At 37.8% G+C, this 19,135-nt stretch overlaps 1 long non-coding RNA gene across 3 annotated transcripts in view; it reads left to right on the top strand.

Annotated features, from left to right (window-relative positions):
- The window catches only part of LOC114897022, a 409,238-nt gene that overhangs the window by 146,942 nt on the left and 243,161 nt on the right, over positions 1-19,135 (top strand). For all 3 annotated transcript variants that reach the window (XR_003793981.1, XR_003793982.1, XR_003793980.1), the window contains exon 4: positions 1,538-1,635. This is a non-coding gene — a long non-coding RNA (uncharacterized LOC114897022). The remainder of the gene's footprint in view (positions 1-1,537; positions 1,636-19,135) is intronic.

The following is a 19,135-nucleotide window of genomic DNA, read 5'->3' as shown; positions in this document are numbered from 1 at the left end:
GTTTCGTTAGGGAAGAATATATTTCCTAAGGGAAAATGCTACCTTGATAAATAAATTAGAGCACAGAGTAGCACAGAGATGTTCAAGTCTGCTAGTTGGTGAAGCTCAAGAGACATGGTTTCCTGCCTTCATAATCTTATTAATTCAATCAACAAAGATTGTTAAGTGCTACTGTTAGGAAAGGATCGCTACCCGAGGTGCACAGAAGCCAATACTATGGCACTGGCTTTTGAGAAAAGAAAGACCTTTATTGTGAGGTCCACTGGCGAGGAGACAGGAGGCGGGGCTCAAATCTGTCTCTCCTATCCAGGGTTCAGGGTGAAATTTAAGGAGTTAGGAGAATTTCATACTTGGAAGCTGACTGGCTGGTTTTGAATCAGTAATCAAGCTACTTGGGCTCCTGAAAGCCAGATTTTTCTTATTGAAGGATTTGCTTTGTAAAGAGCTCTGGTGGCAACATTTCTGTTCTTTGAGTTCTGTAGGCTGAAGATTCTTGTTCTGAGGTCATCATGGAGACACATATTCCTATCTTGCTTATGTGTAGTGATGTCTCTGTAAAATAACTCCAGGTTTGATTAATCAACAACCTGTTTTAAAGAAGCAAAACCAGTTTAAAGTGGTCAGTGTTTTATGTGTTATTTCACCACTGTCTCTGAACTGCAGTAGGTATTAGCAAATAAAAACATAAATATGATGTCTGTCTAGCCCATTGTTCCAAGAGGTCTGCCTGCTAGCCTGTGATATGCCAACATATACATTCAAAGAGAGAGGACAAGTTTTTTTTACAACTGGACATCAACAAATATTCAAAGGGACTGAAGGACCATCCCAGCTATACCAGCTAGCTCAATGCCAGAGACATTATCTGTATGTACAAAAGGCAACCAATCTAGCAAAGAAAAGCAGTAAAAAAGTTCATCTAGAAAATGGCCAGGTCCAACTGTTAACATATGGCCTTCGTGGCTGGGAAGATTTTAGAGTCTGCAAAAAGGGATTGGCAGTGAAATAAGTTCACCTAAAAATAGGATAGAGGATACAGGTGTTTAATGGCTGGTGTAATTAATCAGTAGCTCTGCTTATAATTTAACTATATTGGTTTTTAAGTTCTTTTTAAATAATTGCTTTCTTCCATGTGGATTTCCTCACCCAATAAAATGAGAATAATGTGCATCTACCTCATAAGGCTGCTGTACAAAATAAATTAATTAAGAACATGTCTCTGGTATATCATGGCCTGGGTTCAAACCTTGGATCTGCCTCTTACTCTCTGTGTGATGTGGGATGAGTTACTTACGTTCCCCGTTCCTCAGTTTTATCACTGTGAAAGGAGGTCAATGACCCTTTCACTCACTGGTTTTATTGAAGATTAAATTAATCAATAAACGCAAAAAGATTAGAATATTGCCTAGCACCTAATTGCTTAGTGGGTATTAGTAATTATTATCATCATTATTAAAATTACCTGGGGAATTTTAAATAATACGCTTTCCAAGATTCTATTTCATAGCTGCTGATTTGGCTTCTTGGGAATCTCTAGTGCTGTGAAGTTCCTCAGTGGGTCTGAGGACCATGGAGTTTGGAAACCACCCTGATGGATGGAGGAAAAGTATGCCAGAGAAGTCAAACATCCTCAAGGTGAGTTGTCAATCACAACAGCAGTGATTTTGTCTGGGCCCCGCCCTAGCATTACCAGGAAATTTTAAACACCTGGACAGCCCCCAGACCAATTAAATAAGAAACTGGAGGTGGGTTCCAACTATCAGTATTTCAAAAGCTCCTGAAATGATAGCAGTGCATAAAGAGGGTCGAGCACCCATGAACTAAGGTATGTTTAAATTCCACATTCTAAATTTTTTTTTTTGGAAAAATGCTTCTAAGGTTTAAGATTATGGCAAATTGACATAAAAAATAGCACATTAAGAAGAGCATTGTGAAAAGGGTACTTAACTGACCCAGTGTTATCTTTCGCTGCCCTTTTTTATATGGATGAATAAAGACAGATAGGAGTTAATTGCTCTTCAGTTAGATCGAGGTCAGTCTTTTGTACTGAAGTCTTAGAAGTAGGTTAAACAGGAAGGTATTACTTGCACTACTGTACTTAACCTTGACTTCGGTCATTTAATGCAGTGTTTCCTAAACTTAGTTGAGCATAAGAATCACCTAGGAAGCAACTTCAAACATAGATATCTCAGCCTCACCTCAAAAGACTTTTATTTGATGGGTTAAAGATAGGAAGGACCCAGGAATTTGAGTTCCTTGAAAGCTTCCCAGATAATCCTTAGGATATTATTGTCATTTGTTGTATGTAGTGAATCAAGGTACTAATGGTGGCAAAATTGATGCTTTTAGTAATCAGAAAATGTTGGCTTAATAAAAGAAAACCAGTAGTTAATTGTTTCCCCTCTGGCATACAGTTAGCTAAATAGACCTGCCCAGGCCATGACTTATCTAGAAAATGACTGTTTCCTATCTTCTGTTTGGTAATTGGTATCCAATAGGATCAAATATTATGAACAACTTACTAATGACAGAGAGCAATTTCTAGGCACTTTGTTATATAATTAATTCTCACCACAGCCCTTTGGGTACAAAATATTGCCTCCATTTTACAAATTGGGAAACCAAAGCCTCAAATGGTTAAATAATTTAGTTGCAATCATATAACAGGTAAAAGTAATGGGACCTGAATTAGAATCCAGGTCTATGTAACTTCAAACCTATGCTGATAAAATTAGTGAGCATCAATATCCAACGAATGCCACTCCTAACAAGAATCAGTGGCAGACAAAAATAGCCAACCCCCAATGTAAATATTTTGATATGTATTCATTCTGACATAAATTAAAAAATAATTTTCCTGTTATGTATGAAGTCTGAGCGGTGAGAAAATAAAAGTTTTTTTAAAAAAATATTTCTCTAAGCAGTTGGGTTTAAGAGGCTCTGTATACGCATGCCCCTAATTTCATGTGTTTACAATGAATGTGATCATCACAGTCAACCAAGACAGACCTCTGTGATGAAGAATGGCTGACTCCTTTAATAAGGTGTTTCAAATGACTATTAAGTAAGTCCTTAAGGAGCAGCAATTTACACCCTCAAATAAGCTTTGGAGTCAAATTAAGGAAAAAATTGGAGAGAGTTTTCTAAAAGACCCATAATATTTCCATAACCTTAAGGCAATATAGACTGACCTTGCTCTAACAATGAAATTCAAGGGGCAAAAGATGCTCCAAGTAATAATGAGAAGGAATGATATTGCAAGTTTTGTTATCTGAAAATATATGTTTTAAATTACTATTTGCTCCTTTGGACATTTTGAGTCTGTTTAGGCACAGGCTTGGTCTGTGGCATTGGGATTTAACCTTCCTGTAGTGAATCAGATGTCCTTCCTTGTGCTCCAGTAGAACCTTGTGTCTAGTATAATTGCCAGCCTAGTATTCAATAGTTCATCTGCTATCTAGGCTTGATCACGTTTGCCAGTGTCTAGCTCACAGTCAGACATCTGGCTGGCTCTCAGTAAATGTCTGTTGGAAGAATGAGTTGATGGGATTTATGGAATGAAGAGCTTGGAAGTTTGGAACTGAGCCATGATTTTTCTAATCAGATTCTTTACTCAGCGTAGAGTTCTTTGAGCCTTGCTTCCAATCATCTAGTAGCTCATGGAATGACTACATGCTATTGAAAATTTTTTTAATCCCTCAAAGGAGTAGTTGGTTGGATTCAGGTGTCTATAACTTATGGGTAGGCCTGAAAACACTTTCAATTTAAAAAAGAAAAGCATCTATTATTCTGACTTTTGATAAGAAGTTAAAAACATACCTGAAAAAGACACTGCAGTTGGAGCTACTCTAAGGAGTTTAAATAGGTATACACATGGCTTTGCATTAGAGCATAGCACTACTGTTTGACAGGCTAAAAAATGAAGAGCAAGTAGCAACAGTGGCATATGATATATTCAAAAAGACTGAAAAATGTATTCTTTGACCAAATGGTGTAAATTAAAGTAAGCTGTCAAATTGACAGCTCAATCATGCCATCTTCACAGTAACACATACTGTACCATGGTGGAAATTGTTTCAATTTTATAGAGAAATATGAGATCTGAGGAAAAATAGCCTGAAATGCTTTTTTTGCAATTTTAGAATCATCATTAGTTTCTAGAATCCACTCCAAACATAGCCAGAAGAATAACCATAATAAATCATGATAATTTATATCATAGCTTATTTTGGGGAAGTAGCATCAGATACACTTCATACTACTTACTCAAACTATAATTATTTTCATTAAACTATAAAATTGCTTACAGCAGATTTACTCTAAACACATAAAATCATATCCTTAACAGTGAGCGCTACTAGACCACAAGTGTTCACAATAACTGAAGTCAAGTGTAAAATAGCGGTCCTTGATTTATACTTTTTAATTACATATCTTTGTAGACATAATCAATGTACTTTTGTGGGTTTATAATATATTCCTTTCTATTTTGTTGAAACATCCGACAGGCTTATTCAGTCTCCATCCTGTTAATTAAAAGGTAGTATCAAAAGAAACTTATGAAAATGATATCAGGTGCCTATTAACACAAACTCCCAAATAGTTTGCGTCTGTCCAGAGTACAGATTAATCCAGAAATGAGGGATCTGGGGAAAAAGCTGATGGGTTTTGTGCTTTGCAAAATGGGGAGGTGATAAGAAAGGTGGTTGAATAATTGAAAATTGAGGAGATCTAAATATTGCTCTGCTATGAGTGATGTATTTCATACAAGATAAGGGAAAAACTAGGATATTGAAAGCAGTACATTTGAAATTGTATACCTTCCAATATTCTTGTTGTTACCAAAATATATATTTACCAGTTACCTCTATGGCTTTCTTTTTTAAACTGCTATCTTTGCCAACCCAAGAAATGTTTGTCTTTGGAAACTTTGTTCTACCCTGTGATATCCGGGAATTTCACTTAATACCTGTGGTATGTTTTTTTGAGTAGAAGAGAATATGACACTTAATGATAGGGAAAATGATATTTCTTAGAGAAAAGCTTATCAGTTGGTTCTTTTTGCTGAGAGTCCTACTCACTGCCATCTATATAGATACACACACACACACATATATATATATATACACATACATATATATGCCTTGATGTATATATATATATATATATATATATATATATATAATTTGGAATCATTCATAATAAATCAGTTTGTTCCTTGGTCAAATTGTGTTTCTATTTGAAAACTACTGTCTTGAACACATTTTTTTGAAGGAATAGAAACAAAATTCAGGAGAAAAATCTGTGTTAATATAACTCAAGTGAACGTGTGAAAATTAAATTTAATGTAGCTTAAATATCACAGGGCAGTGCAATTTTCATCATTAGAGGTGGTGATGAAGAAACCTACAAAAGTTTGAATAGGAAACAACAGTATATTTAAGTAAATTTGGTACTTTTTGGGTAGCAATTGGATGATAGACCTAGCCTTGAAGAGATACTGGCTATTTTGACGTTATAGATTATATTTCACATAATATAATAATTCTAGTTTATTGTGTATTATTTTATCTGCCTCATTTAATTTGGATTTGTATCACTTTAAAATGACTGGTTGTATATAATTTTGTCTTGCAAGATACAAAGGATCAGCCTCAATTATGAGTGACTTTCAAATCATATCCATAAAATCAGATTAAAATGCTTAACCCTGTCTCAGATTCTCCAGATAAATTGACTTTCAAAATCAACAATTTAGTGATATTTGAGTATTTTAGTCATAGCTCTCACTTGTAAATTTAAAGATAATTTTAAAAAGGCATTGGTATTGTATCCTTGTATGAAAGATTAATTTATTGTGTGTAATTTATAAAATATATGAATAAAATGTTTTCTGCTTTTTCCCTACCCCTCTGGTCTCACCCTCATAGAATAAAGATAATGCTAAGTGGATATGACTCTGAGATTAAACTCATGCAAGTCAGACGTTTTCAGGCATTTGAGTAAAAACAGAATGCTTTGGTCTAAAAAATTTCCAGAAGTACATTATAATAGACTTATACTAAATCCCTACTGTGCATACAAATAATACTATAGTCACTAGGGGTGAATGAATGATTCACAGCTAGTGAATGGTATCTTTTTATATAGTCACCTCAAAATATATATTAGTTAAAACTTTCCACAAGTGACAGAAAATGGAATCTAGTCCTGAGGTGCAGTTGGTTTCAAGCTTAGTTTGATACAGGGATTCAAACTAAGCTCTAAGGACCTAGTCTCTCTTAATCCCTTAGCTGGACCCTGCTTCTCTCCATGTTTTGGTTTCATATTCAGGTTCAATGTTTGTGAGCAAGCTGGCTCTCCAGCCACAGTCTCGCCGCCTTACAACTCCATGCTGGGAGTGGTTGCAGAAGCGCTGAGACTGAGTCACTCTGACTAGACAAGCTTCAGCCATGTGTTCATCTCTGAACCAGTCATGAGGCCATTGAATGGGTGCTCACCTTGCTTAATGCTAGGTCACATGCCCGTTGTTGGATTCCAGCAAAGAGCATCACCAACATCACATGAAGTGCAGTGTCTCCAAATAAATTAGGGAATATTGCTGGAAGAAGAGGAAGCGAATGCTAAGAAAGCACACACATTAGCATCTGTTTAGGCATTTATGGAATGCTAGCCTTACTCAAGATGTTTCTGGAACTCTTAGCATGGAAAGCGTATGAATCATTCCTTCAAAAATGTCTTACTATTCTATATTTCTAGTACATTTTCTATTGAACAAGATTTTATAAAGTTTAATTAGCCATCTCACTTGTTAGCCCTGCTGTGACTGACTATTGATTAGTTCCAAATAGAAATTGTCTACATAGGAAAAGAGTTTGCTCTTGTTGAGAATATTCAAAAGAGTGCACCAGATATTCTCATGTTAATTCCAGAAGCTCAAGTCTGAAAATATTCTGGTAAAATATCAGTATCATTGGCATAAATGTGTAATATTCCAAGTTGACTGCCTTGAAAGAGTCCACACTAATTTAGAGATAGATAGATAGTCTGGTTTATTTGGGTACAGAATATCCCTCTAGAGTGGTGTGGTTATAAGCATAAGCTTTGGAGCTTGATTACTTGGGCTTAAATCCCAGGTTAACCACTGTGTGATCTTGGAAAAGTTATTTAGGCCCCCTCTATCTCAAAATTTTCATATGTAAAATAGTAAAAATAACAATTATAATAATATGTATTGCATTGGATTGTTGGGGATAACTTTGGTCTTGGGCAAACCTCTGCTCATTCCTAGGCTTTAGTTTCTTCACCTATAACATGTTTTCTTGTAGCAACGAAATTGGATTATTTTATAGGTAATGATACAATCCAGAATAAAACAGTGACCAGAATTGGCTTGGAGTTAATTAAGCAAGACATCCCAGTAGATAAATGTTTGGAACATGGTTTTGAAGTATATCAGGGAAAAAGATTAGTGGAAGAAAAAGAAAATAATAAGAGGGTTTTCCCAGGTGACGCTAAGTGAGGGACAGCAGCAGTTGAGGCATAGAGGTAGAATTCATTAAATAATTTGTTTGGGATGGCTACCTTTGTTTTGGTCAGTGTATTGAAATATATTGTGAAATTATAATACAGTTGACCCTTGAACAACATGGGTCCACTTATACGCAGATCTTTTCAATGGTAAATGCTACAGTAGTATGTGATTGGTGATTGGTTGGATCTGAAAGGTGGAACCAAGGATACGGAAGAAGCTTGGCTACTGGGGGTGAACTCTAAGTTACAGTGGGATTTCTGACTTCGTGGGGAATGGGCAACCCTAATCCCCATGTTGTTCACAGGCCAACTGTAGCTGAATGGAGAGAGGCATGAAGGATTCTTTTACTACACAGTATTGAAGCCCTGGCTTAAGATTTTTTAAGCAGTAAGTTTCTCTAAATCTGTGAGTAGGAGAATATGTGATATTTGAGATGATGACAAACATTTTGAAACAATTTACGCAGAGCAGCTTTTCAAGAAATGTGTGTTGCTTTGAAACTCACTGAACTTAAAAATAGGTACTCCTGGTGGTGGGGTGATGTGATGAATTGGGAGATTGGGATTGACATATATACACTAAGATGTATAAAATAGATAACTAATAAGAACCTGCTGTATAAATAAACAAAATTCAAACAAACAAACAAAACTGAGCACTGCACCCAGTCCTTTCCAATCTTTTGAGTGACTGGACTTTATCATTAAGGAATCTGGTTTTATTTTTTCCCCGAGAGTTCACAAGTGTAGTATCTCTGGGTTTTTTTTTTTTCTGTTTGAGAATGTCTCTGATGTCTTTACACTTGTAGGTCAACTTGGTCTATGACCTATCCCACTCCCAGGGGTACAGTTCCTTGGTGTCCTAGAAACTGCTCCCCCAATTCACCCCAGAGGCCCAGATAATGGCAAGCCCCGATTCCTCCTGCCTCCTTGAGAACAGGAGGAAGGAGGGAAGGATTTCTGTTCCTAGGAATGTTTCCTTGACTTTTCCCTGAGTTTGCCTAATCACCACTTAATCGATTCTCTCCAAATTGGAGAGCAAGCTGAAAATATGTTCACCAAAGTGTGAACACGAGTCCAAAGGCAGGCAGAATGGCAGAGTTGTCACAAGCCTGAGCCCAAGCTCTGGAGTCAGACCACCTGGGTGTGCATTTCAGCTCACTCCCTACCAAGGGGCCCCTACCTTTTTTGTGCCATGTGTCCCTTTGGCAGTCTGGTGAAGCCTGAAGACCCCTTTTTCAATGTTTCTAAATGTCTAAAATAAAATACCTAGCATTACAAAGCAGGCCAATTGTATTAAAATAAAGTTATCAAAATATTTTTAAATGTGATGATATAGTAATATACAAACCATGAGATCTAGAAGCACATCTAATAACTATTGTCATTTCAAAGCAGTGATGAGTGTAAGCAATATTTAGAGAAATTTGTGCAGCAATTGTAATGTGATATGAATATACATATGATTTCTGTTGGTGAAAAAGTCTATGGTACAACAGTAATAATGTAGCTCATTGCATACATTTATGACGAAGAAAGGCTAAATGTCAGCTAGAGGTCAATGAAATTAAAAAATCTGGGTTTCTTGTCAGGTTTGAAGACCCCCTGAATTCTATATAGGAACCCTTGATGCTACCAGTTCCACAGCCTTGGGCAAAAATTACTTAACTTCTCTCAACCTTAGTTCCCCATCAGCAAAACGGGGGTCACAAGAGTGGATAGTATAACTGGTAGCATTAGGGGTCCTTATATAAAGGAAATAGTTCGTGTAAATCACCTACTGTAGCTGGCACAGAGAACACTCAATAAATAGCGCCATTATTAAGGATGGTAGACTTTTGAGTACTTACATTTCATGTTCTTCACTTAAAAGTATTGGATAAATTATGTATTGCTGAAACACTATATGAACATTTGTTATTTTTATAATCATAAAAAAATTACTTTCAGTTCAGAAATACATACAGCTAGCAATAAAAAAAAAGGTACTAAGTTGGATTACTAAGACATCTTACTTCTCATGTCATTCTCTTGATAAAAAGTCATTTTAATCATATACACTGGCCTTTACTTTTTTTTTTTAACATCTTTAGTGGAGTATAATTGCTTTACAATGGTGTCTGCTTTATAACAAAGTGAATCAGCTACACATATACATATATCCCTATATCTCCTCTTTTGCGTCTCCCTCCCACCCTCCCTATCCCACCCCTCTAGGTGGTCACAAAGCACCGAGCTGATCTCCCTGTGCTATGCGGCTGCTTCCCACCAGCTATCGATTTTACATTTGGTAGTATATATAAGTCCATGACACTCTCTCAGTTTGTCCTAGCTTACCCTTCCCCTCCCTGTGTCCTGAAGTCCATTCTCTACGTCTGCATCTTTATTACTGTCCTGCCCCTAGGTTTTTCAGAACGATTTTCTTTTTTAGATTCCATATATATGTGTTAGCATATGGTATTTGTTTTTCTCTTTCTGGCTTACTTCACTCTGTATGACAGACTATAGGTCCATCCACCTCACTACAAATAACTTAATTTTGTTTCTTTTTATGGCTGATTCCATTGTATATATGTGCCACATCTTCTTTATCCATTTATCTGTCAGTAGACACTTAGGCTGCTTCCATGTCCTGGATATGGTAATTAGAGATGCAATGAACGTTGTGGTACATGACTTTTTGTATTACGGTTTTCTCAGGGTATATGCCCAGTAGTGAGATTGCTGGGTCGTATGGTAGTTCTATTTGTAGTTTTTTAAGGAACCTCCATACTGTTCTCCATAGTGGCTGTATCAATTTACATTCCCACCAACAGTGCAAGAGCGTTCCCTTTTCTCCACACCCTCTCCAGCATTTTTTGTTTGTAGATTTTTGATGATGGCCATTCTGAATGGTATGAGGTGATACCTCACTGTAGTTTTGATTTGCATTTCTCTAATGATTAGGGATGTTGAGCATCCTTTCATGTGTTTGTTGGCAATCTGTATATCTTCTTTGGAGAAATGTGTGCTTAGGTCTTCTGCCCATTTTTGGAATGGGTTGTTTGTTTTTTTGATATTGAGCTGTATGAGCTGCTTGTAAATTTTGGAGATTAATCCTTTGTTGCTTCATTTGCAAATATTTTCTCTCATTCTAAGGGTTGTCTTGTCATCTTGTTTATGTTTTCATTTGCTGTACAAAAGCTTTTAAGTTTCATTAGGTCCCAGTTGTTTATTTTTGTTTTTATTTCCATTTTTCTAGGAGGTGGGTCAAAAAGGATCTTGCTGTGATTTATGTCATAGAGTGTTCTGCCTATGTTTTCCTCTAAGAGTTTGATAGTGTCTGGCCTTACATTTAGGTCTTTAATCCATTTTGAGTTTATTTTTGTGTATGGAGTTAGGGAGTGTTCCAATTTCATTCTTTTACATGTGGCTGTCCAGTTTTCCCAGCACCACTTATTGAAGAGGCTATCTTTTCTCCATTGTATATTCTTGCCTCTTTTATCAAAAATAAGGTGACCATCTGTGCATGGGTTTATCTCTGTGCTTTCTATCCTGTTCCATTGATCTATATTTCCGTTTTTGTGCCAGTACCATCCTGTCTTGATTACTGTAGCTTTGTACTGAAGTCTGAAGTCTGGGAGCTTGATTCCTCCAGCTCCATTTTTCGTTCTCAGGATTGCTTTGGCTCTTAAGGGTCTTTTGTGTTTCCATACAAACTGTGAAAGTTTTTGTTCTAGTTCTGTAAAAAATGCCATTGGTAGTTTGATAGGGATTGCACTGAATCTGTAGATTGAGTTGGGTCATTTTCACAATGTTGATTTTTCCAATTCAAGAACATGGTATATCTCTCCATCTGTTTGTATCATCTTTAATTTCTTTCATCAGTGTATTTCAGATTTTTCATAATTAGTGTATAGGAATGCAAGAGATTTCTATGCATTAATTTTGTATCCTGATACTTTACCAAATTCATTGATTAGCTCTAGTAGTTTTCTGGTAGCATCTTTAGGATTCTCTATGTATAGTATCATTTCATCTGCAAACAGTGACAGTTTATTTCTTATTTTTCAATTTGGATTCCTTTTATTTCTTTTTCCTCTCTGATTGCTGTGGGTAAAACTTCCAAAACTATGTTGAATAACAGTGGTGAGAGTGCACAACCTTGTCTTGCTCCTGATCTTAGTGGAAATGGTTTCAGTTTTTCACCATTGAGAATGATGTTTGCTGTGGGTTTGTCATATATGGCCTTTATTATGTTTGGGTAAGTTCCCTCTATGCCTACTTCCTGGAGGGTTTTGTCATAAATGGGTGTTGAATTTTGTCAAAAGCTTTCTCTGCATCTACTGAGATGATCATATGGTTTTTCTCCTTCAGTTTGTTACAATGGTTTATCACATTGATTGATTTGCATATATTGAAGAATCCTTGCATACCTGGGATAAACCGACTTGATCATGGTATATGATCCTTTTAATGAGCTATTGGATTCTGTTTGCTAGTATTTTGTTGAGGATTTTTGCATCTATGTTCATCAGTGATATTGGCCCATAGTTTTCGTTCTTTGAAACATCTTTGTCTCGTTTTGGTATCAGGGTGATGGTGACCTCATAGAATGAGTTTGGAGGGTTCCTCCCTCTGCTATATTTTGGAAAAGTTTGAGAAGGATAGGTGTTAGATCTTCCCTAAATATTTGGTAGAATTCACCTGTGAAGACATCTCGTCCTGGGCTGTTTTTGCCGGAAGATTTTTAATCACAGTCTTAATTACAATACTTGTGATTGGTGTGTTTATATTTTGTATTTTTTCCTGGTTCAGTCTCAGAAGGTTGTACTTTTGTAACAATTTGTCCATTTCTTCCAGGTTGTCCATTTTACTGGCATATAGCTGCTTCTAGTAATCTCTCATGATCCTTTGTATTTCTGCAGTGTCAATTGTTACTTCTCCTTTTTCATTTCTAATTCTGTTGATTTGAGTCTTCTCCCTTTTTTTCTTGATGAGTCTGGCTAATGGTTTATCAATTTTGTTTATCCTGTCAAAGAACCAGCTTTTAGTTTTATTGATCTTTGCTATCTTCTCCTTCATTTCTTTTCCATTTATTTCTGATCTGATCTTTATGATTTCTTTCCTTCTGCTAACTTTGAGTTTTTTTGTTCTTCTTTCTCTAATTGCTTTAGGTGTAATGTTAGGTTGTTTATTTGAGATATTTCTTGTTTCTTGGGGTAAGACTGTATTGCCATAAATTTCCCTTTTAGAACTGCTTTTGCTGTATCCCATAGGATTTGGGTTATCGTGTTTTCATTGTCATTTGTTTCTAGATATTTTTTGATTTCCTCTTTGATTTTTTCAGTGATCTCTTGTTTATTAACTAATGTATTGTTTAGCTTCCATGTGTTTGTATTTTTTAAAGATTTTTTCCTGTAATTGATATCTAGTCTCATAGCATTGTGGTCGGAAAAGATACTTGATACAATTTCAATATCTTAAATTTACCAAGGCTTGATTTATGATCCAAGTTATGATCTATCCGGGAGAATGTTCCATGAGCACTTGAGGAGAAAGTGTATTCTGTTGTTTTGGATGGAATGTCCTATAAATATCAATTGAGTCCATCTTGTTCAATATATCATTTAAAGCTTGTGTTTCCTTATTTATTTTCATTTGGGATGATCTGTCCATTGGTGAAATTGGGGCGTTAAAGTCCCCTACTATGATTGTGTTCCTGTTGATTTCCCCTTTTATGGCTGTTAGCATTTGCCTTATGTATTGAGTTGCTCCTATGTTGGGTGCATAAATATTTACAATTGTTATATCTTCTTCTTGGATTGATCCCTTGATCATTATGTAGTGTTCTTGTTTGTCTCTTGTAATAGTCTTTATTTTAATGTCTATTTTGTCAGATATGAGAATTGCTACTCCAGCTTTCTTTTGATTTCCATTTGCATGGAAAATCTTTTTCCATCCCCTTACTTTCAGTCTGTATGTGTCTCTAGGTCTGAAGTGGGTCTCTTGTAGACAGCAAATATGTGGGTCTTGTTTTTGTATCCGTTCAGCCAATCTGTTTCTTTTGGTTGGAGCATTTAATCCATGTACATTTAATGTAATTATCGATATGTATGTTCCTATTCCCATTTTCTTAATTGTTTTGGGTTCGGTATTGTAGGTCTTTTCCTTCTCTTGTGTTTCCTGCCTAGAGAATTTCCTTTAGCATTTGTTGTAAAGCTGGTTTGGTGGTGCTGAATTCTCCTAGCTTTTGCTTGTCTGTAAAGGTTTTAAATTCTCCATCAAATCTGAATGAGATCCTTGCTGGTTAGAGTAATCTTGGTTGTAGGTTTTTCCCTTTCATCACTTTAAATATGTTCTGCCACTCCCTTCTGGTTTGCAGAGTTCCTGCTGAAAGATCAGCTGTTAACCTATGGGGATTCCCTTTTATGTTATTTTTGCTTTTCCCTTGCTGCTTTTAATACTTCTTCTCTGTAATTAATTTTTGATAGTTTGATATGTGTCTTGGTGTGTTTCTCCTTGGATTTATCCTGTATGGGACTCTCTGCACTTCCTGGAGTTGATTGACTATTTCTTTTCCCATGTTAGGGTAGTTTTCAACTCTAATCTCTTCAAATATTTCCTCAGTCCCTTTCTTTTTCTCTTCTTCTTTTGTGTCCCCTATAATTCAAATGTTGGTGCATTTAATGTTGTCCCAGAGGCCTCTGAGACTGTCCTCGGTTCTTTTCATTATTTTTTCTTTATTCTGCTCTGCAGTAGTTATTTCCACTATTTTATTTCCAGGTTACTTATCCATTCTTCTGCCTCAGTTATCCTGCTATTGGTTCATTCTGGAGAATTTTTATTTCATTGATTGTGTTGTTCATCGTTTGTTTGCTTTTTCGTTCTTCTACGTCCTTGTTAAACGTTTCTTGTACTTTCTCCATTCTATTTCCAAGGTTTTGGATCATCTTTACTATCATTACTCTGAATTCTTTTTCAGGTAGACTGCCTATTTTTTCTTCATTTGTTTGGTCTGGTGGGTTTTTACCTTGCTCCTTCATCTGCTATGTGTGTCTCTGTCTTCTCATTTTGTTTAACTTACTGTGTTTGGGATCTCCTTTTTGCAGGTTGCAGGTTCGTAGTTCCCATTGTTTTTGGTGCCTGCCCCCAGTGGGTAAGGTTGTTCCAGTGCATTGTATAAGGCTTCCTGGTGGAGGGGATTGGTGCCTCTGTTCTGGTGGATGAGGCTGGATCCTTTCTTTCTGGTGGGCAGGACCAAGTCCGGTGGTGTGTTTTGGGGTGTCTGTAACCTTATTATGATTTTAGGCAGCCTCTCTTCTAATGGGTGGTGGTGTGTTCCTGTCTTGCTAGTTGTTTGTCATATGGTGTCCAGCACTGTAGCTTGCTGGTCCTTGTGTGAAGCTGGGTGTTTGTGTTGAGATGGAGATCTCTGGGAGAGCTTTTGCCATTTGATATTACAGGCAGCTGGGAAGTCTCTGGTGGGCCAATGTCCTGAACTCGGCTTTCCCACCTCAGAGGCACAGGCCTGACCTCTGGCTGGAGCACCAAGACCCTGTCAGCCACACACCTCAGAAGAAAAGGGAGGAAAAAAGAAAGAAAGAAAATAAATAAATTAAATTAAATAATTAAAATAAAAAATTGAAAAAATTATTAAAATTATAAAGTAATAAAAAAGAGGAAAAAATAAACAGAAGAAAGAAAGAAGAGAGCAACAAAACCAAAAAACAAATCCACCAGTGATAACCAGCACTAAGAACTATACTAAAAACAAACAAAAAATGGACAGACAGAACCCTAGGACAAATGGTGAAAGCAAAGCTATACAAACAAAGTCACACAGAGAAGCATACACCTACACACTCACAAAAAGAGAAAAAAGGAAAAGAATATATATATATATATATATATATATATATATAAAAGGAAGAGAGAAACCAAATCAATAGACATCTACCAATGATAATAAACTCTAAATACTAAACTAAGATAAACATATAACCAAAAACAAATTAGATGAAGAAAGCAAACCCCAAGTCTACAGTTGCTCGCAAAGTGCACTGCCTCAATTTTGGGATGATTCATTGTCTATTCAGGTATCCCAGAGATGCAGTGTACATCAAGTTCATTTTGGAGATTTAATCTGCTGCTCCTGGGGCTGCTGGGAGAAATTTCCCTTTCTCTTCTTTGTTCGCACTGCTCCCAGGGTTCAGCTTTGGATTTGGACCCGCCTCTGCGTGTAGGTCGCCTGAAGGCATGTGTTCTTCGCTCAGACAGGACGGGGTTAAAGGAGCAGCTGATTCGGGGGTTCTGGCTCACTCAGGTCCAGGGGAGGGAGGGGTATGGATTGTGGGCCGAGCCTGTGGCAGCAGAGGCTAGCATGATGTTGCACCAGCCTGAGGCACGCTGTGTTTTCTCCCAGGGAAGTTGTCCCTGGATCCCGGGACCCTGGCAGTGGCAGGCTGCACAGGCTCCTGGGAGGGGAGGTATGGATAGTGACCTGTGCTCGCACACAGGCTTCTTGGTGGCTGCACATCTTATGTCCGTGTCTGGGGTCCGTGCTGATAGCCACGGCTTGTGCCCATCTCTGGAGCTCATTTAGGTGGTGCTCTGAATCCCCTCTCCTCGTGCACCCTGAAACAATGGTCTCTTGCCTCTTTGGCAGGTCCAGACGTTTCCCTGGACTCCCTACCAGCTATCTGTGGTGCACTAACCCCCTTCAGGCTCTGTTCACGCAGCCAACCCCAGTCCTCTCCCTGGGATTTGTCCTCTGAAGCCGGAGCCTGAGCTCCCAGCCCCTGCCCGTCCCGGCGGGTGAGCAGACAAGCCTCTCAGTCTGGTGAGTGCTGGTTGGCACTGGTCCTCTGTGCGGGAATCTCTCCGCTTTGCCCTCTGCACCCCTGTTGCTGTGCTCTCTTCTGTGGCTCTGAAGCTTTCTCCCCACCACCCCCCATCTCCGCCAGTGAAGGGGCTTCCTAGTGTGTGCAAACTTTTCCTCCTTAACAGCTCCCTCCCACTGGTGCAGGTCCCGTCCCTATTCTTTTGTCTCTGTTTATTCCTTTTTCTTTTGCCCTACCCAGGTACGTGGGGAGTTTCTTGCCTTTTGGGAAGTCTGAGGTCTTCTGCCGGTATTCAGTAGGTGTTCTGTAGGAGTTGTTCCACATGTAGATGTATTTCTGAGGTATTTGTAGGGAGGAAGGTGATCTCCACGTCTTACTTCTCCGCCATCTTGAAGGTCTCTCCTGACTTTACTTTTTAAAAGTTGTCTATCTTCCATACTGAAACAGAATTTTAGGAAGCATGTGTACTTCTTTTGCAGTTTTTATTATACTGTTATTCTCTTTACTGTATTCCCTTTTAAAGGATGTTCCCACCTATTAGAGAGGAGCTAACTTAGACATAATTTAATTCTCAATAAGCCTTGGTATAATAATTGCTCAGTAAATATCTGTATTGTTAAGGATACCTCTTATACTTTGCCCCCATCTAGGACTCTCAAGAGATGAAGTTACTTCTAATTTAACTGAGGTTATTCCCTGAATACTAACTTTCCTGTAGTGCACATATATTTTTCAGACCCCTTTTGTTTGTTTTTTTTCATCCTTTCTCAAAATGGTGGGTGAACATTACTCCTTCTTATGTTAATTTCCCTATTAGTCTTGTCCCCTGGTCATATCACATGATATCTATGAATTTGGAGTCCAACTTCTGCTGTCTTTACCATAACCTGTTAAAGATCACCACTCCTAAGGAAAACCAAACATTTATATATGGCATTAATGGTAAGTACAGTTAAGATCATAATTGTATGAGACATATAACTGAAAATAGAGACTAATTTACAGCATAATTTTAAGCAGTTGATAGGATATAAAATGGGAAAGGTTTTTCCTTTGAGCACAGGGCTGAAGATAATGTAGAGAAGTTTAAGAGGTTTGGAGAATTTAGCCATAGTATACTACTTGGCTCTGTAGTGTAAAATATTTATGTACTCATTACATCAATAGGGAGATACTACAATAACAAATAGCCCCCAAATTTCAGGAACTTAAAACCACAAGGTTTCTTACTCTTTTGTGCTGAATATGAATTACAGGGTGGTTAGAATCTCTGCTTTGTGGTCCTCACTCTGGTTTTAGTCAGTTCGGGCTGCTATAACAAAAATACCATAGACTGGGTGGTTAAACAGCAAACATTTGTTTCTCACAGTTATGGAGGCTAGGAAAACTAAGATCAAGATATTGATAGATTCAATGCCCTGTGAGAACCTGCCTCCTAGTTCATAGACTGCGGTCTTATTGCTGTGCCCTAACATGGCAAGGGAGGTCTCTGGGGTCTCTCTTATAAGGGCACTAATACCATTCATGAGGGCTCTACTTTCATGACCTAATCACCACCCTAGAAACCCACCTCCAGCTACTATCGCATTGGGGATTAGGTTTCAAAATATGAATTTTGGAGGCATACAAACTTTCAGTCTGTAGCACCAGGATAAGAAAGCACTGTGGAACACTCCAGTTATGGTGGCAGAAAAACAGAGTACATCGTATATTATGCACTGGCTTTTAAAGCTTCCACATGTTACTTCCATTCACACTTTTTACTTTATTATTTTCATTAAGGCTATTTTTAGGTTCACAGAAAAATTGACAGGAAGGTACAGAGATTTACCGTATAGACCCTGCTCCACACATGAATAACCTCACCCATTACCAACATCCTCCACCAGAGTGGTACATATGTTACAACTAGTCAACTTATATTGATACATCAAAATCACCCAAAGTCCATGTTTACATTATAGTTCACTCTTGGTGTTGTACATTCTATGAGTTTGAACAAATGCTTAATGAAAAATATCCATCATTATAGTATCTCACAGTATTTTCACTTCCGTAAGAATCTTCTGTGCTCCACCTATTCATCCTTCCTCCTCTAACCCCTGGCAACCACTGATCTCTTTACTGTCTCCATAGTTTTACCTTTTTCCGAATGTTATATAGTTGGAACCATACAGTGTGTATCCTTTTCAGACTGGCTTCTCTCACTTAACAATGTGCATTTAAGATTCCTCCATGTCTTTTCATGGCTTGATAGCTCATTTTTTTGGTACTGCATAATCCGTTGTCTGGATGTACCATAGTTTATAAATCCATTCACCTACTGAAGGACATCTTGGTTTCTTCCAAGCTTTGACAATTATGAATAATACTTCTATAAACATCCATGTGCATGTTTGTTTGTTTGTTTGTTTGTTTTTGCGGTACACGGGCCTCTCACTGTTGTGACCTCTCCCGCTGCGGAGCACAGGCTCCGGACACGTAGGCCCAGCGGCCATGGCTCATGGGCCCAGGCGCTCCGCGGCATGTGGGATCCTCGCGGACCAGGACACGGACCCATGTCCCCTGCATCGGCAGGCGGACTCTCAAGCACTGCGCCACCAGGGAAGCCCCGTGTGCATGTTTTTTTATGGACATAAGTTTTCAGCTCCTTTGGGTAACCACCAAAGAGTGCACTTGCTGGACCATAAGGTAAGAGTATGTTTAGTTTTATAAGAAACTGCCAAACTGTCTTCCAAAGTGGCTGCACCATTTTGCATTCCCAATAAAAATGAAAGAGA

The sequence above is a fragment of the Monodon monoceros genome, unplaced genomic scaffold (genome assembly GCF_005190385.1).
Source record: "Monodon monoceros isolate NGI ecotype Baffin Bay Population unplaced genomic scaffold, NGI_Narwhal_1 Super_Scaffold_16, whole genome shotgun sequence".
Lineage (NCBI taxonomy): Eukaryota > Metazoa > Chordata > Mammalia > Artiodactyla > Monodontidae > Monodon > Monodon monoceros.
This window is presented reverse-complemented; position numbering and strand designations above follow the sequence as displayed.